A 21935-nucleotide genomic window follows, 5' to 3' on the forward strand; every position below is an offset into this window, starting at 1 on the left:
AGCTTTGGTTTCACACAAGTCTCTTCCTCTTGTGTGTGGCTGGGTGACAAAGAATGGCACTCAAAGAATTTAAATTAATACATATGATGCTGATGCTGCCAGTCAAAATATGAACAAAAAGGGCAAGATACTTGGCTTTTTCTGGTTGTTCACCGGAATTAAATTTTTGGTTGTCATGGCGACCTTGTTTGTCAGCTGATGATACTAGTATGCTGCTGTATTAAATGCTGTTGTCAAATCTAGGAATTTTTCCCCCTCAGACAAAATGACATTGGCACAGGGTGCAATGAGAAGAAAGGAAGTTCTCAAATGAACTTTCAGCCCTGGAGTCTTAGGGTCTTATAAAAGGGCCTGGCCTCAGTCCAAGAACATCCACAAGTGACACTAGAACAAAATTATAAAACCACTTCTGACTAAAGTAGCTGCTCCATGGAATAGCATAATGCTTCCCTCTCTTGGCCCCAAAGAAGCTTATGCCAAAATGAGTAATGAGGTGAATGCCCTAAACATTAATACAAGCTTTGTAAATATAAAATTGTTGTAGAAGAACAGTAAAGGCTAACGACTTATGTGGACTACAAGACCTAGTTCACAGGAAGATCTGACCACCCCTAATCATCTTCTTTACACATTTTACCAATGTAGAGGCATAATTTGTGGGATAAATCAGCATATAACCAGCATGCTTAGCTCTAGTTCATGCAGGAAGGAGTTAAGACCATAGAGTAAGCTGTTTTCCTAGACTTACTAGGTCACACAGCATGCCCACTTATCTTGGAAGTCATCACTTTGTTTCTTCTCTCTCTCTTTTCCAAAATTTAATGATTTAATGAACCAGGAACATTTAATGAACCAGGAAGGACATCTGGACTGATTGCTCCAAGCCAAGATGTCTGCATGGCTTACGCCCGCCATCTTTGTGTTTCTGTACAAGTAATTTAGAAACACTTCATCTACCATGTGAACTTCACGTGTAATGGAGGTTAGAACCTGGTTGCTCCAGGCTCAGATTGTGTGCATGGCTTACAAGCCAGTTTTGTGTTTCTAGACCAACAATTTAGAAACATTTTTACCATTTTTTGCAATAATTGGTAATTTGGCTGCCTGCGTTTTCTGACTGCTTATAAATATGACCTTTGAAGAGTTTGTAAGTAAACAATTTTTAACTTAGCAAACTGTGTAGTCTTTTCTATGCTAAAAGGCAAGTCAGAGGAAGCTTGGGAAGCAAATTAAAATGGAATATTTTAAAGGTCTAAAAGCCTATATTTCTATGCTTTACTTTGCTGCATGTTTTGTGATTTTAAATCTCTGCTTGAGTTCTCTCACTAAGAGAGTATTTGCCCCAAATCTGAATCTAGGCATTCAGGAAATTCTCCTTTTATTCTTTTAAACCAAACCATCAAACAACTCGCAAAATTCATAAATTATCAACAGACGTGTTCAGTAGCTATAGGGAAAACAACTGTGGTTCTCCACATATTCTCTATAGTGTACAGAGGTTGAAGTCACATGGGACATCTTGATATTGTATTTCGTCCCATGCCAGCAACAACAACTAGATCTGGGAATGGTGCTCACATGGAAAGGAAGAGGAGCAGAGGGGTGTCTGATTGGATCAGAGCTTCCATGTGTTGCCAAGACAAGTGGAGCCAGCTATAGGAGGGTACTTTTCAGTTGCTCCCATGCTGACTCAGCAATGCATGCATTGGGACAGAGATGGACCACAAAAACATTTTACAAGAAACATGATATGCAACCCGAGGAGTCGGAAGTTATTTCCTGTGGCAGTTGTGTGTAGAAGTAATTTGATTATACCAGCTCTCTTTACATTTTTCATGGTAGACACTCTAATTATTGGATGGGTGTCTCCAGAAGCCAGTGTCAGCCCTAATAATCTGATCCCCATGCATAATGCTTCATTTGTCTTCATGGTTTCAGAGATTAATTCACAATCCAATTTTTCTAAAGCATGAATGTGAGATTAGGAGATGGACAAAAAGACTCCCTGATAAAAAGTTTGTTAATACTAGTTATTACGTGATGCAAATCGTAGACGCCAGCGATTAGACTGATAATCAGTAAAAGCAACTGGATGTATCTTTTTCAGCAGCTACAGCAACATTTTATCTGGCTACATTATGAACAATTATTCTAAAACTGAATGCTGGTTGCAATGCAAGATAGCACATGCCAATGCCCTACTACACAATTATATAATTTCTTTATTATTGTCAGTGGGTGTTTGACGAGGCTAATCCATGTACAATTGCCCAAACAATAATCTTACTATTAAAATGTCAATTCTTACATGTTAGCTGGCCGCGAGTAATCCTATCAGAGCACAGATACTGCCATTAAAGCACTGTTGCTATTTTCTCAGTCACTGAGCTGTGAATGTGCAGAATAATTTGCTCAATTGGAATACGGCAATTCTCAGTGGTTCTCCAATCTTCAAAATGCTATAATAATAGCCACCTTTAATGGAGACTCCTCTCTAGAAAATTTGCTCTATTCTGTTTATTAATTCTTGGCTTACCACAACAGCATCCAAACATGTGGAAATCATGCATAAACTGCACAGGCTAAAAAGAAGAATAAATTAATTTATTTCGTATTTCAATTTATATCCTGCTGCTTTTACGTTTGATGGCTCAAAAGGGGCCTGCAATAAAATTAAAATAATACCAATAGCAGCAGCAACAATAAAACCACCATAGGACAAAAAGATTGGCAAGAGATATATATCCTGCCCTTACACTGCATTTGCGATCCTACGGGTGGCTTACAATAGTTTAAAAATCCAATAAAATCCAACATAAAACAACAGCAGCAAAATAAACAGCAAGTGAAAACAGAGGCAGGTGCAGCTGATAAAACCAATCTAAAAAACCAGAGGGATGCCACAAAAGAATCTTCAACCTGGCAGGCCATACCAAATGGCTGCCAGAATAAAAAGAAGTCAGAGCTGTGCAGCAAACAGGAAAGAGAGGGGGCCAAATGGAAGCAGCCCCAAAATGTCTAGATTATGCAGATTCAGATCTGAATGCATCTCCTCATCCACACAACAAGGTTCACGTTGGCCCTACTGAAACAGCTGAATGTGACTTTTGATGTGAATAACAATGTACATTTCCACCCAGAGCCACATACATATACGGTACTTAGTTGTCCAAACCTGACACTGCAGCATTGGCTAAAATTTCTATCGCCAATGCCTGCCTGCAAAGCTACCATGTAGAAACAAACCTCCCATATGGATCTAAATATTATGTTGTGTTGTGTTGTTGTTGTTGTTGTTGTTTTAAAGCAGCTCCATAAGAAAATGAACTCTTTAGTTACTCTTCTGTGGTAATGGAGAAAGGGTTATTCATTAATTCAAGATTGTGTTTATGGTTTTCACACCAGAAAGCAAATTAATAACTGCTAAGGATTTTTATCCCATTCCCACTGACATGAGTTTTGTCTTTTGTTTTGTTTTCTAAAAATAAAGACAATATACATTGGCATTGCTACTGCAGAAGAATGGCTGTAGAGCACAGTTGACCTGAAATCATGGTTTGTTCTTATGACCATGTAATATATCACTGTTCTTACTGCTTTAAAAGCCCCAACGTGCAAGTTGGTGTAGGACCATAGGAATTAAGCACTGTGCATAAAAGCTATAAGGGCCACATAAAAGCTATAAGGGCCACAATGGCTCCAAGAAGCTGTGATACGATTGTGTGTACTGGATCACTTACTCCTAAAGATATTTTAAAATTCCACCTAAAGGGCAGCCTTACTGGATCACACACAGGAGCCAGCCAAACACTGATGGTCTCTCTCTCCCCCCACCCTTCTCATTGCCTTGCTCTGAGGGAGAGCCACGGGCATCCTTCCTCAGAGTGAGGCATTCTGGTTGTGAAAAGCATCCACCGTGTCCCCTGGACCAGCTAATTCAGAACAAGAAGGCTTCCTCAGAGGGAGGCAGAAGAGGCAGAGAGCTTTGTTGAGAGATTGGTTAGTGGTAACAGTAGTAGTAGCAGCAAGGGTGAAGCAAGTAAGAGGGGACCCAGGGGAGGTTTCACTGCTTCCTTGCACCTATTGCCTGAAATAATGGTCTCAGCTTGTCTTATGAAAGTGCCAAACCTGAGTAACTTCCACCACCCTTCGCAGCAAAAAGTTCCGTAAGTTAATTATCCAGTCTGCAAAGAAGTACTTTGTAAAAGAGGAGGAATCAAATGTCAATAAGTCCACCACCATGGCTTTAGGCAGAATCTCCCCATAAAACATTTACACATTACTCAGCTGACAGCTTTCGAGAAACTGATGATTGTGAAGTAAACTAGATCAGTTCTCTAACATGCTTTCCCCGGACCTCAGATTAGCAGAGCCTATCCAAACTAATTTTTCAGCTATACCGATTGTTCATGACAGAGAAGCAAAGGCCAGATTCCTCCCTGTGTTACATGAAAGCCACCTTTTTAAGCTGAAAGGAGTTTCAAAACCAATTTGTGATATAGGTTGGGTGGAATGGCCTGCTTTTCAAAGGAATATCCCACTGGATATGCACAAATCCTTGCAGGTACCAGAAAAGGTTGTGTTTGGCTGTTTGTCAGAGGCAGGAGAAGCCAGAGCATCCCAGCCAGCCTTTTAATACACTATCAAGGGCACATTTGAATTTATTCTGCTCTATTAACCCTATCACCTTTCTTGGAGAGAGATGGCAAGGTGAAGTGCTATTTAACTCCAGCCCTGAGGTCACAAAAGAGTACAGTGGGAGAAGAGGCCACAGGTTTATAGTAAATTTCAAGTCAACTGTCATTGCCAAAGAATCTGAAACCATAATAATATTCAGTCTTAGGGCCAAAAGGTGGAGGAAGATATGTCAGTCAGGAAGCAAGCACAAAAGTCCTGTTTCGATTATAAACATGTTCAACTCTAGGGAGAAGATAACATTGTTCCACCCTTTGCCCTAAAATGTATCAGTAGTAGGAAATGGGTTCATATAATGATTTGCACAACGTCTGCCTTTTCAGCTTCACGCTGCTTCACAGATTGCATGCATCCAAAGGAAATTCTGCATCCCTGCAGGAGGAGGAGACCTAGGCCTAGATGTATTCAAAAATCTAGCGAGATCTGTTGATACACTTTGGGGACTCAATTTTTCATGACTGCTTTTCAAATAATAATTGCCATTATCATGCAACAGGTTGTTTATACAAAGCAGTCATTTCAGCTTGGAACAGCAGGAGTTGCCAATAACGGAAAAGTTGTGATGAATTTATCACCAAAGGATGGGTATGCTGTTTGTATTCAAGCAGGTAGCTTCGATCTGTTTGCCCATGGTATCAAGAGAGCTAATAAAAGAGGCTTTAACTACTGCAGCTACATAGCACCTTCTGGCAATGGTCAGGTCAGTTTAACAGCTAGCCATAAAACAGACATAGAAACCAATCACATGTTCACTATAAAAACTAAATATCACAGTATAACCATCTGGAAAATCACATACTTCGCTGAACCAGAGAAGCAAGGTGCCTGAAGGCATGTCATTTTGACATGAACTAAATTACAGCTCTCCCATGAACACTGATCTAATTTTGGCAGCCATACTTGCAAGAACAATTGTGATAGTCTGATTTTATCCCTAATAAAGTATTTGGGATGGACTGTGGCAATGGAGTCTTGGATAGACTACGAGTTCCTCCCCAAAATACACATCACCCAGTAGATTTTATTTTTTAAAAAATCAGTCATCACCACCATTGTTATCTGTTTGATGTTTTGTACACCTGTCAAAAGTGGCTTGTTTTTAAAAATGCTAGAGCTTCATCTGTGGGGTGGTGGTTCTAAAAATCGTATTTGGAGCCATACACCTGAGCTTCTGTGGGGATCCCAGCCTCACATCTGGGTCAGGAAATCAACAAACGTAAAAAGAGACCTGTGGGTATGGTGAACCTTTGCGTCTGCAATTTGACCCCAGGTGCAAAGGCTGGGCCACTTCCAGCTTTTGAGGCCACTAGCCATAATAAATATTAAAAATGGGAATACTGTTTTCATGTAAGGCACCATGTAAAAGAGCGAGTGGTTTGTTTGTATAATCAGTTTGTCTGAGAGGGCACAATCATCACAGTCTAAGTCTGTGCCCTTAGAACAGATACATTTTTATTAATATTTATGAACATTTAAAACTCTTTAATATGATAAAATCTATCAGTTAGCAACCACAACAATGAATTCTTCCAAACCACGTCTCTTAATAGCTTAAATCTGAAGCACTAAGCTGAGTGTGTGTTTTACATTTTGATCCAATGTGCATAAAAACAAGTCGTGAAGCTTATCAAATGTAAAAAAACAACTAACTAACAAGTGTCTAAATTTGAGGCCCCTTTGAGCCTGAAGAACCAGGCCAAATAGCCCTCCTGCCTCCCACTCTGAATTGGTTCTGCCTACTATACTGGGATTAACAACAACAACAACAACAACGACAACAACAACAAAGTCTCACTCAAGTGTGATTTACAAATGAAGTCTGATGTTGCCACCAAAGGTTTCATGCTTTTAAAGAAGCAATCCCTTTTTATTATTTTTTTTCAGACATCTTTATTGAAAGTTAAAAAGTGCATAATTTTATGTGCACTAAACATGGTGTGATATAAATAAAAGAGAGAAAGAGGAAAAGAGAAACAGCACCCATGTAGAAGGGAAAGTAAAGGGGGGGAGGGGGAAACACCCCAAACTGTATACTTTACAAAGTTATTATTCTAATTAAGGATTACAATATGTTTTTAAGGAAAATTATGTTTTTAAGGAAGCAATCCTAAGTACACTCACTTCTGAGTACACTTGCTTTGTAGCTTATTCTATAGGAACTATTAGTCTGCTGAAAGATGGATAAAATATTGAGGGTATAAAACATTCCATGGGTTAATCTCATCTATTCAAATATGACAGTAAGTTCTGGCCAAAGTAACCAAGACCTGGTGCAAGATAGTTTAAAATTTAGATACCGTATTTCTAGAGTGAAGCAGGGAGGAAAGTGGAAGTGGGGGGAGGGCAGCAAAGAGTCTTGCCCCATTAGCGATCTGGGTGGCTGGTCACGCAAGCTAAGAATGAGGCAAGCAGGAGCCCTGGCAAACTCCAATTCACTGTCTGGCATACTCACTACCTGAGACCACTGACTCTGATAATCGACAAACAACTGGTGGAAACCACTCACAAACAATGCCTCAGTTTGGCCAGCTACCCCTTCTTCAAGCAAACCAATAATTTGAGGGCCACAGCTTTGTACATAGAATCTGGAGGTTATTGGGATAGTATATTCTAAAGGTAAAGGTAAAGGGACCCCTGACCATTAGGTCCAGTCGTGACCGATTCTGGGGTTGCGGCGCCCATCTCGCTTTATTGGCCAAGGGAGCCAGCGTACAGCTTCCAGGTCATGGCAAACCAGAGCAGCACACGGAAATGCCGTTTACCCTCCCGCCGGAGCGGTACCTATTTATCCACTTGCACTTTGACGGGCTTTTGAACTGCTAGGTTGGCAGGAGCAGGGACCGAGCAACGGGAGCTCACCCCGTTGCAGGGATTCGAACTGCTGACCTTCTGATTGGCAAGTCCTAGGCTCTGTGGTTTAACCCACAGTGCCACCTGCATCCCTTTTAATATATTCTACCTTATACATAATTTTCATAAAATGGCTTCTAATTGAGTAAGTATGGTAAATTTCAGACCACAATTTTGACAATAACCAAGCTTATATTCAAGGAATTTGTGATATCGCCATTACATTGATTAACAATAGTTTCTTCAAGACTTCAGAAGAGAACACAGGATCAATGTTTCATCAGCTTTATCATTAAACCAAACAAAATCTTTCATAGAGGAAGGCTGCGGAAGGGTGCTTTTTAAAATGTACACTAAGTAGATATTTTCCCATAATGGTCTATTCACATACATCTCATGTCTGTGCATGTCTTATACACAATACTAAAGGAAAAATATATGGCTGAATTAATCCATGAACCTTTTACCCCTTAGCTGAAGCAGGTAATCGGCCATAATAGCAAAATCAATGGCACATTACTATGCTGGGATATTGGCAGATCCATAATGAAAGTTAGAGTTTCACGACCAATTCCCTCTCTAGAGCTGGCTACTTCAGAGGATTAAAATATTAAGTTTTTCAATAATTAAACAAAACCTTCCTATATGTTATAGTGAAGGAGAGGGGCCCTCATGTGAGAATTAAAGAAAAACATGACCTTAAAACTACCATAAATGTGCCTCTCTTATTTTAATAACTCTGAAGCCTATATAAGTAAAAATTAAAAAAAAAATTCCTTCCAGTAGCACCTTAAAGACCAACTAAGTTAGTTCTTGGTATGAGCTTTCGTGTGCATGCACACTTCTTCAGATACTTCAGGTATCTGAAGAAGTGTGCATGCACACGAAAGCTCATACCAAGAACTAACTTAGTTGGTCTTTAAGGTGCTACTGGAAGGAATTTTTTTTATTTTGACTATGGCAGACCAACACGGCTACCTATCTACTACCTATATAAGTAGTTGAGGAATGTTTGATAACCACACTGAGCATGGTCCAAACAAAGTTCACCCCCTGTAGGCCTGCACTCCCAAATATGTGTAATTGGAAGCAGGTCCCACTGAAACACATCCAAATAAACCATAGCTGCACTGGGATGTAAATGGCACTAATTTCGACTTCGCTGGGAATAAGACCCATTAAATACAGTGGGAGGAATTCAACATTGCTCTGTTACAAACGTTCCATCTGCACAAGCACTGCAGCTTGCCAGATCGAATGATCTCCCCTCATCCCCCTGCATGTTGTTCCAGGGGTTCTTCTGACCACCCACCAAGCCAATTTGGGGGGCATGGAAGGAAGAGAGGGGGTAACCCTGTTAGGCAAGTGGAAGTCCTTGTGCAGGGTTTCCACTAATGGGGAGCATTAAGGGAATCCCCCCTCAAGTGAGATTTATTTCCAAGTAAAAATACATAAGATAACAATACTGTAAAGCAGGTGCCTTATTATCAGCCACTGTAGTCAATAGGGCTTGCAGCTTCAACCTGAACGGTTACATTTTTTTCTGTATTGATTTAAAATCAGTAAAGACTATTTTGCCTTGAGGGGAAGGGAGAAGAAATAAATCATTCAGGTGAGCTGCCACAATCCAGGTGTCCGTGGTGGTTCCTCTTCCTTCTTCCAGCCATTACCACAGGGGCATCCTGACCTGGGCAGGATGCTAAGGAAGCCATTATAGCTTGTTCTAAACAATTGTTTTCACCTTCTATTGTAACATTTTCTTTTTCTCTCTCTTTTTAAACTGATCCTTATTGCTGTAATGCCCTTTTGTGAACTGCTTTGTGAGGTCTGTTTGAAAAGTGATACATAAATATCTTAAATAAATAAGCTTCTCCAGCCAGGCGTTTGACTACAGACTTCTAAGTTGCCTATAAATTTCATATTCACTGAATCCCTAGTAAAATAGAAACATGTAGAAATAAACAGGTCAGGTGTTTTGGCCTTCCTTCTCCTTTCACACAAATGTATCTCATATTAAACTGCCTTTGTAGGGAGCATATGGATTGAAAATTGAATGGTGTAAAGGCCAGAACCAAACCGGAATGGCTCAGAACACCAACTTCTAAGCTACACTGATCCTCAAAATTAACAGGACACATATGAGAACTTGAGATTCATGCAGTAAGCCACCAAACGTCCACAAAAACCATGTTTGCATAAGCATCCTGGGAAATAACTGGTATTCCAGACAAACAGCACACAACATCAACTTCCAAGTAGGATGGTTCCAAAATACTGCCCGGACTCCTGGAGTCCTTACTACGTATGACAGACCAACCACCCCCTGGGACTTCTGCAGAGATCCAGATGCCAGGTCTGACCATTATATTCAATTGAAACTGATCTACCAGGTCCAGGCCACTTAGAAAGGGACAGGGGGCGATTCCTGGGAGTTATTTACTTACTTAATTACAAAGTCAACACCTGCAGTTTCATAAAAATACAGAAAGATTGCACATAACATGTAAGTATGAAATCAACCAAATGTTTAGAAAGCATGTTGTAAAGACCTGTCTAGACAAAAAAGTGTTTGGAAGAGTGACATTTCAGGAAAAGGAGGGTTGGCTCCTGCTTGAAGTTCTATCAGCAGTGAGTTTCGCAGGGCAGGGCCTGCTAAAGGCTTGGTCCCTAGTTACGGCCAACTGAACCTCAGGGGAATTGGGAACAACCAGAAGTGCCCCACTGGAGGGTCTCAGTGATCATGAGGAATCAGGTGCTTTCGTTCCAAATGGTTTAGAGCTTTACAGAGTAAAACAAGGTTAGAGAGACTTCACTGTGAACTGCTCAAGATGCCAGTGAGCAAGTCATTGTGAGCTCACTGAGTGACTGTATCTTGGTGTTGGTGCTGACCTTTAAAGCCCTAAACGGCCTCGGTCCTGTATACCTGAAGGAGCGTCTCCACCCCCATTGTTCAGCCCAGACACTGAGATCCAGTGCCGAGGGCCTTCTGGCGGTTCCCTCATTGCGAGAAGTGAGGCTACAGGGAACCAGACAGAGGGCCTTCTCGGTAGTGGCGCCCGCCCTGTGGAACACCCTCCCTTCAGATGTCAAAGAGATAAATAATTACCTGACATTCAGAAGACATCTTAAGGCAGCCCTGTTCAGGGAAGTTTTTAATATGTAACGCTGTACTGTTTTTAACACTGATTGGGAGCCACCCAGAGTGGCTGGGGAAACTCAGACAGATGGGCGGGGTATAAATAATAAATTATTATTATTATTATTATTATTATTATTATTATTATTATTATTATTATTATATCTGGTGTGTCCCCCCGCCCCCCCGAGATCCAGGCAGAGAGAGGCAAGGCAGAGGCACAGGCTTTGTGAGCTCTCCTAAGGCCAGGTAAGCTTGGATATCCATTCTAGCTAAGCAACATTATTCTGGAAAAAGTGATCCAGAACACCAGCTTCACGTTACTAGATGGGATTCATGGAATGGACCACAGAAAGGTCTGCAGAAACTATGTTTCTGTTTCAATAGTAGTTCATATCCATAAAATACAGATTTGAATTTGGTTGGTTTGGATAGCCCAGAGGCAGAGGCAGATTTAGGGCAGTGCAGACAGTTCCCTTGCACTGGGCGCCAAGCTGAGATGGGCACCGCAGGGTGTCACAACTATGTTGTACAGCACGCGCATAAGGGAAGGCAAGAGGCAGGGGGCACTGAATTTTGGCATCTCCCAGGGCACCACTGAAATTTGAAAGAGCAAAGTCCGCCCCTGCCAGTAGTTGGTCTATTTTTCCTGACACATTTTGGCTTACTACATAAATCTCATCTGAGTATGTGTGCCTGCTGAATTTGTTGGTCTAGCTAGCTTGAAAACTAACATTCTGGGTTGTTTTTCTAGAATACCATTTATAGACTAGAAGCGATCTGAAGGGGTTAACAAAATATAACATTGTAATGGTTTAAGTTCTGAAATATTGTTCTTACTTACCTTTAATACATCCCATTTTTTGGCATCATTTATATTTATGAGGGGGCCATTCTGGCCCATTCTGTTTGAGTTGATGTTTTTAATCTCCAGTGCTCTTTACCAGAGAGAGTCTTAAAACACAAGTCCTTGTTGATTTCAATGGAAATTACTTCTAGGGAAATGTGTTTGGGATTGCAATTTTGCTCAGAAGTAAGTCTCATTTATTTCTATACAATTCACTCCCTGAAAATATGAAGACTGAGGAGCAGAATCACAACCACAAAGAATGTTGGCTACTATGTTACAAATTTTAAGTTTTGAACTTTCGACCATTAGTGCAACACAGGTAATAAATAGGTGAACAGTGTGCAATTTTGTTTATTCAAAACTCATTTTCTAGATCTGTTCACTTGCCCTGGAGATACTAGCAATTTCAAAATAACAAATAAAGCAACTATTATGAAATTCAATAGCACACATTCCCTAGTATTGAAATGAGATCAGCTCATATTGTCCTTTTCCCTGGTGTAAACTGACAGTTCCTGAGACTCTGCAATATGTCATCAACATTTATTAATATTATAGCATTTTTAACATGTACTAAGTTTATAGTCATACTGTGGTGAAACTTGCAGTGTGATTATCATAGAATAATAGAATCGAAGAGTTGGAAGGGACCCTGAGGGTCATCTAGTCCAACCCCCTGCAATGCAGGTATCTCAGCTAAAGCATCCATGACAGATGGCCATTCAACCTCTGCTTAAAAACCTCCAAGAAAGGAGAGTCCACCAACCACCTCTTGTGGCAGTCTGGTCCATTGCCAAACAGCTCTTCCTGTCAGAAAGTTCTTCCTGATGTTTAGTCAGAATTCCCTTTCTCGTAACTTGAAGCCATTGGTTCAGGTTCTAGCTTCCAGAGCAGGAGAAGACAAGCTTGCTTCATCCTCTATGTGACAGCCCTTTGGATATTTGAAAATGGCTATCTTATATCCTCTTACTCTTCTCTTTACCAGGCTAAACATACCCGACTCTCTCAACTGTTCCTCATAAGGCTTGGTTTCCAGACCCTTGATCATCTTGGTCACCCTCCTCGGCACATATTCCAGCTTGTTAATATACTTCTTAAATTGGGCACCCAGAACTGGACACAGCACTCCAGGTGTGGTCTGATCAAGGCAGAACAGAACAGAGCAGTACTATCACTTCCCTTGATGGGGACACTATACTTTTGTTGATGCCATCAAGAATAGCATCAGTTTTGTTTGTTTTTTGCTGCTGTATCACACAGTTGACTCATGTTAAGCTTGAGTCACTAAGACCCCTAGATCCTTTTCACATGTACGACTGGTAAGCCAGGTGTCATCTCCCCTCTTATATTTGTGCAGCTGGTTCTTCCTGCCCATTTCCTCTCCTGGGCTGGTTTCAAAAGAGGTGGCTGCTGTATCTTAGATTCTGCAAGGTTTTGACACTCCTTGTGTTTCCTGGAGCTTTATTTGACCTAGGGCAGTCAGCTTCTTTCTTCCTGACTTCAACTCTGTACTTCTTTATTCCCCCAATCCAGTTCTCTGGCTATGCTAGACTCCAGTGCTACAGAAAGTAGTCAATTGACTTCAATATTATGTACACATTTATTTGTCAGGGTGGTTTGTAACCCAAACTATAATATGCAAAGAGGGCCCAAATTACTTAACCTGGCATTTGGTATGCATAAAAAAAGAAATAAATACCCTTCTCTTACACACACTCACATATACATATATCTCACCTTCTCCTACCCACGACAAATACCATTAATATTACACTACCCTCATTTCTCTGGAAGCCATTTTGTGTTGTCTCAGTTGCTGCAAGCTTTCTATGTTTTTGCCTGCAGTGATTTAATCTGAGCTTTGTAACAAGTTAGTTTTTTTAAATGCCTGGGGAAAGAGTTGAACATAAAATTCACTGAGCTGGATAAAGTTGATGCTTGCAAGGCCATAACATACTGTGTATCCAGGTCAGCTAAAGAGGTGAAGGTAAAATTCACTCAGTACAACTAGCTAATTTCCCTTGCAACCCTGTTTTGGAGGGCTTTGGGGGGGTATTGTGGATTGGGTATTGTTACAGCTTAAAGTATAAGACTACAGAGACTAAAAAAACCCCCACCTCGATCCCTCTTTCTCAAGTCCTTCCTCTGTTTCTTCCTCCTCAGCATGCAACTTCAAGAAATAGTTTTGATTTAGCTCAAACATCCATCCCACATTGTTGTTGCATCCCAAAGTAGTTACATGATTGCATCAGCATATCCAAAAACTTGCAGTTCAATGAACATATGCTTAACTGCACCATTGCTATGGTACTGGGTGGGGTCAGAGCTACATGGACACACTAGCGCAGCACCCCTGCTAGTGAACCCACACAGCTCCATTCCAGTAAGCACCAGCCACATTCCTTGTCCTAAATTAGGGACACCAGTGCTTCACGTCAGGTCCTTGGTCCTTACTGTGGTTTTTGTACAGCTGGGTGGGGGGCAGTTGGAACAACTCCAGGAGCACCATGACTGGTACTGAGGCGAAAATAGAGTCTTTTCATGCAATAGAGCAAGAACCTGAACTCAAAATGGATGAAGGGATGTCACATCTAAAATTTGGTGACCAACCCCCCATCCCCAACTTAAACTTATCCTTATTTCCAAAAGTGTCATGAAACACATCACTTTGTTGCATTGCATTGATCTCCATGATCAGAAACACGGCTCAGGAAAGTGAAGAAATTTCGCTCTTAGCTTTGAACAGAGAGGACCTGGGGACTTGCCCCTGAAAACATCATTTACTTCAAGTTATTCACCTCAGTTTCTGAGGAAGTACTATTTTCTTTTGAGACATCATGATCTGTAGGTGCTTAGAAAGAGTGGGAATGATGAACAACTGATCCAGAACAATAGAACTCTTATATCTTTATATTGCATACTGTTGTATAACATCATTGTTTTGCAAGTTCTATCTAAATGCACTCTTTTTTTAAAGTGCTAAGAGGCTCTCCTTGTTATTCCATCACCAGGGGAAGAGCACTGTGTGGTGACACAGGCTCAGGCCCTCTCTATGGTAGTGGCCTGACTATGGGATGCCCTCCTCTTGCATATACAACTGCTGCTGCTAAATGTTCCTGTTTCAGCACCAGATAGAATACCTGTTTGCCCAGGCAGTTTGTGGAATATTAATTTCTGTGTGACGTTAGCTAGCTGATGCAATGAAAATTCATTGAGGGCTCCATGCAGGTTTTATAACTGAGATTTTTTTAGTGCTATGCCATGGTTACACTTGTTCTCAGTTTAATTAAAATTATTTGTTTAATTGGACTGTAATGGTGGGTGAGAAATAACAAACAAACAAATAAACAAACACTGCTGCCATTATGTTGTTTGCCACCCTATGCTTTATAATATGTTTGTAATGTTACATTGGTATAGCATTATGTACATATGTGCTGTTGCTTTCCTCCCCTTATTTTCTTTTTTTGCTGGTATAGCAAGTTTAGAAATATTTCCCATGTTTTAATACACTCCAATAGCAACTGATACCCTTTTTTTAAAAAAACCACACACCTGAATCTTAAAAGCTATATTAAAATGCATTGAAATGACGATACAGTTTTATCTTCAGACATGACCTCTGACCACAGATAGAAGAGTATGAAAGTAAAATATGACACATTTCAAGACTAGTTAAAATGTATTGAATGTTTAAAGCTCCATCAAAAACATCTAAAGTGTTCAATTATTTAAGGTCAAAGGAAAAACTGCGAGGTCTCATCTGAGACTAGAAAGTCATTTCAGAAAGTCCTCTCTTGAGAGATGGATGAAAATTTAGGATAGCATTACCAAAAAAATATATTTGTGGGAGTTATAAACAGGGAGCTCTGAACCCAGAAAGGTACAGGCTAAACTTATGGGTGTTAACTTTGAAGTATGTCATTCAATGGAGTTCAGAACATAAGTGTGCACAGTCTTAGCCACACTTGAGTCCAAATAAAATCAATGAGAAAAGACAATGGTTCCCAGTACGTTTCTGAGCACAATTCAAAGTGCTGGTGCTGACCTTTAAAGCCCTAAATGACCTCAGTCCTGTATACCTGAAGGAGCGTCTCCACCCCCATCGTTCTACCCGGACACTGAGGGTCTTCTGGCGGTTCCCTCATTGTGAGGTTACTGGGAACCAGGCAGAGGGCCTTCTCAAGGGTGCCACCCGCCCTGTGGAAGGCCCTCCCATCAGATGTCAAGGAAATAAGCAACTATCTTACCTTTAAAAGACATCTGAAGGCAGCCCTGTTTAGGGAAGTTTTTAATGTTTAATGCTGTATTGTGTTTTTCATATCCAGTTGGGGAGCCGCCCAGAGTGGCTGGGGAAACCCAGCCAGATGGGCGTGATATTAATAATAATAATAATAATTAATTAATTACTAACTAACTTGTTATTAACTCACTCAACCCTTATTAGTGTTGTTGTTGTTGTTGTTGTTGGTTGTATACCACCCTTCATCCACAGATCTCAGGGTGGTTCACAACATAAAATTACAATATAAAAACCATAAATACATTGTAAAGCTAAGAACAACAAACCAATACAGTCGTACCTTGGTTGTCAAATGCCTTGGTACTCGGACGTTTTGGCTCCTGAATGTTGCAAAGCCAGAAATGAGTGTTCTGGTATGAGAACGTTTTTCGGAGGCCGGAAGTCCTACGCGGCTTCTGATTGAGTGCAGGAAACTCCTGCAGCCAACTGGAAGCCGCGCCTTGGTTTTTGAACTGTTTCGAATGGACTCCTGGAACGGATTAAGTTTGACAACCAAGGTACAACTATCATCTCTTCCTCCCACAACACATTTAAAAGGGCATCAGACAGGACCTATGCACAACATTTTTTCTGAATGAGAGTCATAGGTCTTTTCTTTGCAATAAAGTATTTTAATACTTTGTTGGAAGCTGCCCAGAGTGGTTGGGGAAACCCAGCCAGATGGGCAGGGTATAAATAATAAATGATGAGGATGATGATGATGATCTAAATTTGTAATGCAACCATCATTCTAAAGTGGCAAAAGCAGTTTCTGTAATCCCTGTACCTGCTTAGGTGAGTTATTTTATCCCATTAAAGTTGTGGGCTCAAGCAGCCTAACTATATGGATGATAACACCACACAGGTACAATGGCAACTGATTTTATTGGAGCTGGATTGTGTTCTCGAGACAGAGAAACTTTCAGCCAGATGTAGTTAACTGCGTGGCTGCGATATGTATGACTATAGCAGTTCGACAAGCCTGATCTAGTATGTGATTACTTAGTACTGTATTTCGATCCCACTGTGCTCATTAGGCCTTACTCCCAAGTAAATTTGTTTAGGATTGCAGCTTTACCAGCAAAGAAGTAGTTTTTGCATCAACACAAAATGCTAATTTGCACATCCAAGAGTCTGTAACTATTTTAAGCATAGCTTCAAATGGGGAAGGTGATTCTGAGCAGCTTCATTGGCTTCCGAACCCAACATTTCTCGCTGAGTGACCCTTTTGCATCCCAGATTAATACCTGTCAAATTAAGCTGCCTACTGGTTTAAATTAGCAAGTGCAGTAAGTTCTTGGGTACTGTCTGTACCTATAAATATTTTTTAATAGCACCAACAAGTGCTTCCACATCAACAACATTAATAAAGTATGCATCTACAGTCAAAAATCGATTGTGACAGAAGAACAGGAGATTGTAGCAGGAGAAACATTTTCTTGCACCAATGGTTGCAATAATTATTATTATTTTTAAAAAACAAAACAAGAAACCTATTCAGTTTTTAGGAGTCACTTCCATGATTATTAAACTAATGATTCAGACAAGCAAAGCAGCACAGCTGTGTCTGTTTGCACATCAGTGGGCACATAGATTCAGTGTTGTTTTTTAATCAAGAAAAAGTAACAATTTGAACTACTTCGCTGGTTTGGCAGTCTTTACTTTTGAGAAGTACCTCCTCTTGGCTGAGAGATAGGGTGTGCTCCAACAGTGGTTTCCTATGAGTAACCCAGGCAGCCCTGACTAACAGACAGAAGGTTTCTGGTGTGGCACGTATCTGAGCTTTTGTGACATGGTTTGAATTTTACTTCAGCAGCTTAAGTCTTTTGCAAGAGAGAGGCAGTCTTTCAGGTAGGGGCTTGGCCCATGTAGGCGAGGATACATTTCCATTAAAAGAAAGCAAACCGTACATCTGTATACTACCAACATGTTAGCATTTTTCTCATCACCCTTCATGAATAAAAGAAATAAGAGTGGTTCATGAAGTCACACAAATATACAGTGCAATTCCTGGCTTCAAAATAAGCACCTTGAGCAGAAATTACCTCAGACAATATCTGATCAGTGGGAACAGAAGACCACCTCCAACGCTATGCCTTGCAGTTGCCAAATTGCCCGAAAGCAGTTTTACTGTATTTACAAGCATTAGGTTTCTGTCCCTAATGCCAGCCAGTAATTTCATTGTTCTCACAGCTGCAGAAGGCTAAAGCAAGGTGTCTCAAAGACACTAAATGGTAAGTTATAGGACCCTCAAGAATGGCAATATTCAACCCTTTTAAGCCTGAAGTGGCTCATTGCAAGAGGAATCAATGATTAAAGAGTGTTTCATCCTAGAGTGACAGTAGTGGTGCCAGGATTAAGATCACTGTGGCATCTGTTGATCCTTCAAAAGCGGTCTCCTTAAATATTTCCACTTCAGAAGATTTACAGTTATATTTTTTTCCAGTTCTGAGGGTGTTTATGAAAGTTTTTGTTAAGTTTATGGTACCCTCTTGGGCACAAAAACTTGGGTAGGCAAGTTTTTCCCTACCCAAACAATATCTTCTTAGGTCTTGTTCAGGGAAGATGCCTGTTTTGCCTGTCTCAGAGACCACTACTTCATTTTTTCCCAACCAGCTTGAGAGCTCTTTTTCCTCAGCATAGATGTGAGAAATGCTAGATTCATGACAAAATTGCACTGCTAATGACAATGTCCAGTAGTGAGACACTGACCAGGACTTTGACCATTTGTGGATATTATACCAGGTCAACCACTAGACATGATTGTCTTCTGACAGGAGTGATTGTTCTGGATTTCACATGGCTGTTTTCAGAGAGTTCTTATCTCATTTCTAGTTTGAGATGTTAAAGCAAATATGACTACAGAGGTACGCCGTGGAGTGCTGTCAACCTTCCCACTAGGTGAAGGACTCTCCCCATGGCTGCCACTGAATGAAGGGCAAGAGCACATGGGGATAGGATTTATTGGCTGATGTCAGTATATGTGGCTGGTACCGGATGCCCATCACTGGATCAAAAATCAGCTCTGATCACATCTGTGGGGAGTTGTCACCTGCAGGTGGGGAATATGAAGCTAAAGTGGTGTGGAGGGAGTCCCTGAAACCAGAAGGAGAACAGCAGAGGAAAAGAGGGGTCCAGGAGACTGGAACTGGAAGCCAACAATGGTCACTACATGCAGAGCTACCAATGCACCTCCCCAGAGACCCAAGATAGTCTCAAGAGGGAAAGGTTGAAGAAGGAGAGGATGGACATCTCAGGAAGAGGAACTGGCTAAGGGAAAGAACTAGGGAGCAGCTCAAAAAGCAGACAAGTCAGGAAGAGAAGAATATTTGCATGTCCTATGAGGTGATGATGAGAGGAGGAAGGATTTTGCTTTCTCCTCAAAGACCCCAAGTTCTGTCACTTGTCCATGCTTTGAGCTCAGCTGAACTGCTAATGTCTCCACAGTGCTACAGCTATAACCAGCAAGCACTTCTGAATTATGGGGATATTGTGTTTGGTACCAGTGTGTTCAATGGAGCCTGTGAAGAAAAGGAGGTTCAAAACGCCTTACCACTGGAGGGCATGACAAAGATATTTACTCGTCACTATATTGGTGTCTATTATCAACAACAGTTGTTATAGTGGCTCCCAGAGAGGCCCACAGAGTGTTCTCCTTAGGCTTGATAACTACCACATTAGCAAAGCATCCTGATTTCAGAAGCCAGATGCACAGCCAAGAAAGGATTAGTTAGCAGACTATGAGGGTAAGCAGGTTAGCATTCTGGGCCTTCTCTGAATGGTATCAAGGAGTTAACAATTCTCATCCATTTTGACAAATCCTATATTATTTATTCACCAGAGAAACATGACGTCTTTCATTCTCCAACTGGAAGTCCACAAGATCATAATCAAGGTGGTGATAAATTTTACTACATTTTCAAGCAGTGCGCGTAGGAGGGATGACTGAGATTAACACAGCAGACAGGCTCATCAATGAGTCAGAGTGAATTCTCTATCTCCATTATTTCAAATGGGTAGCCTGCCAAATAAATATATACACATACACGTTTTAGCCAAGACACCTGGTTCAGCTGTTCCCGCTTAGGATCCACAGAGTGATTATCCATACAGCGGAGATTAGCATGATAGGTAAAATCTGACTGCAGGAACTGAAATGTCTCAGCCAGTGCTGGGCTTACAAATAGCCACCAGGAGAAGTGCATTGTGTGATAGTGGCATGAAACTTTCTCTGTAGTAGCACTCCTTCTCTGGAATGCCTTCTTCTCAGAAATGGTGCCAACTTCACATGAGTTTTGGTACCATTTTAAAATGCATATTTTTATTCAGGCATTTGGAAGCAGTTAAGTGAAGTGGTCAGCTGCAACTGTGTACCTCACCCACTGAATCGTTTGTTGTGCTATGAATAATTTTAAATGGCTGTTTTATGTTTAAATGGATTTGTCTATCTGTATACAGAAGGGAGGATTTATAAATCAAACCAAATAAATGAATAAACCTGAAACCACTGGAGAAAGGGGAAACAGAACTTACAATAACTTTTTCATTCTTTGGGATTCCTGGGTAGAGCAGCCTCCCCACCCCACCCCCACCAAAAAAGAGAGCCTGACAGAGGCAGAAGCATGAACCAGTAGCCTCTGGTATGTTCTTTTTGTATGTCTGAATTTGGATATCCTGCGTCTCCAGTGAGACCTCCCAATGTTCCCTCAGCAGGACTGAATCCTCCTGCTCTCTGCAATATGGTCATAGGAGAGGCGAAAGAGGTGCAGTGTCTTCTTCCCCTGCCCTCCCACTGACTGTGTGGGATTAAAAAACAACAACCCCTAATTAAATATTGGCCCGCCTTTCAAATTGGCCCGACTTTCAAATTCAGGAACAGATCCAAGATATATGTTCTCTGGGTCTGTTTGGGCCCCTGGGTTGGTGGGAGCGAAAACTGTGCACAGCCTAAAATTAACAAATCACACTATCCTTTCATAACTCAGGGATGCGGGTGGCACTGTGGGTTAAACCACAGAGCCTAGGACTTGCTGATCAGAAGGTTGGCGGTTCAAATCCCTGCGACGGGGTGAGCTCCCGTTGCTCGGTCCCTGCTGCTGCCAACCTAGCAGTTCGAAAACACGTCAAAGTGCAGATAAACAGGTACTGCTCCGGCGGGAAGGTAAACGGCGTTTCTGTGCGCTGCTCTGGTTCACCAAAAGTGGCTTAGTCATGCTGGCCACATGACCTGGAAGCTGTACGCCGGCTCCCTCAGCCAATAAAGCGAGATGAGCGCCACAACCCCAGAGTCGGTCACGACTGGACCTAATGGTCAGGGGTCCCTTTACCTTTACCTTTCATAACTCATTCTCTCTCATTTCTTAGAATTCCAAGGCAATGCTGGGCAATTTCAGCTGAGGACACAAAAATATCAAGTCCTTCAGTTCAAAAGCATAAAATGCATTTACCAAGATAAAGTCAAGCGTCTTATAGCAAAACTTCCACCAAGAAACTTTCACCAGATATGCTATTCCTTTAAAATTAGAAAGCAGAAATCCTAAAGTGAATGAAGACGATTAAAATTGTGTCCAAGTCAACAAGTCTGTGTTACAAGTCATGCATTTTCAATTAGATATTCATACAGTGTGGAAGTGAGCTTAGATGCGCCGATGTATCAGTAGCATCAACAGAAATATTCATCATCATTATCACTTTCATCTGGCAGAAATTAGTAGCAGATGTTATGGAACTTTTCCACATTTATACTCCAAGTCCACAACTCCCACTGAATACAAAGGAGTAGAACACAATGAATTATAGGATGAAAATCTATAGTTTTGAAACTGCCTCATAAGGAAGGATTGGCAGCGAGGTAGTTTTAAGTCTACAATGCTGCTGGCTCCTCTGATCTCTCTATATGGGTGACTTAAAACATATTGTCTCTCAACCAATCAGAATGCAAGTTACTGATCCATTAGTAGAAATATGCTCAAAGCATTCCAGTTTCCATAATGATTGTTTAGTACATTTTCACAACAGTGCAGTAGGCAGTACTCAGATAGCTTGCTTCTGCTTTAGGCTAGTCAGGGAACAGAGATCTGCTTAAATATGACAGATTGCCTCATAAACTGGTATACCCACTA

The 21935-nt window shown here is 41.1% G+C and overlaps 1 protein-coding gene and 1 long non-coding RNA gene across 6 annotated transcripts in view; one reads left to right on the forward strand and one right to left on the reverse strand.

Annotated features, from left to right (window-relative positions):
* Window positions 1-21935, reverse strand: part of LOC309532295 (uncharacterized protein) — a 472441-nt gene that overhangs the window by 423778 nt on the left and 26728 nt on the right. The gene's annotated exons all lie outside the window — the stretch shown is intronic.
* LOC309533566 lies at window positions 10866-21392 on the forward strand. Of its 2 annotated transcripts, XR_014220287.1 has the most exons (3): window positions 10866-10930; window positions 19655-19708; window positions 21178-21392. It is a non-coding gene; the product is annotated as an uncharacterized lncRNA (long non-coding RNA). The 2 variants fall into 2 exon arrangements; XR_014220288.1 differs by lacking the exon at window positions 19655-19708 and having other exon boundaries at window positions 10867-10930.

This window comes from Podarcis vaucheri (assembly GCF_965113315.1).
Source record: "Podarcis vaucheri genome assembly, chromosome: 5".
Lineage (NCBI taxonomy): Eukaryota > Metazoa > Chordata > Lepidosauria > Squamata > Lacertidae > Podarcis > Podarcis vaucheri.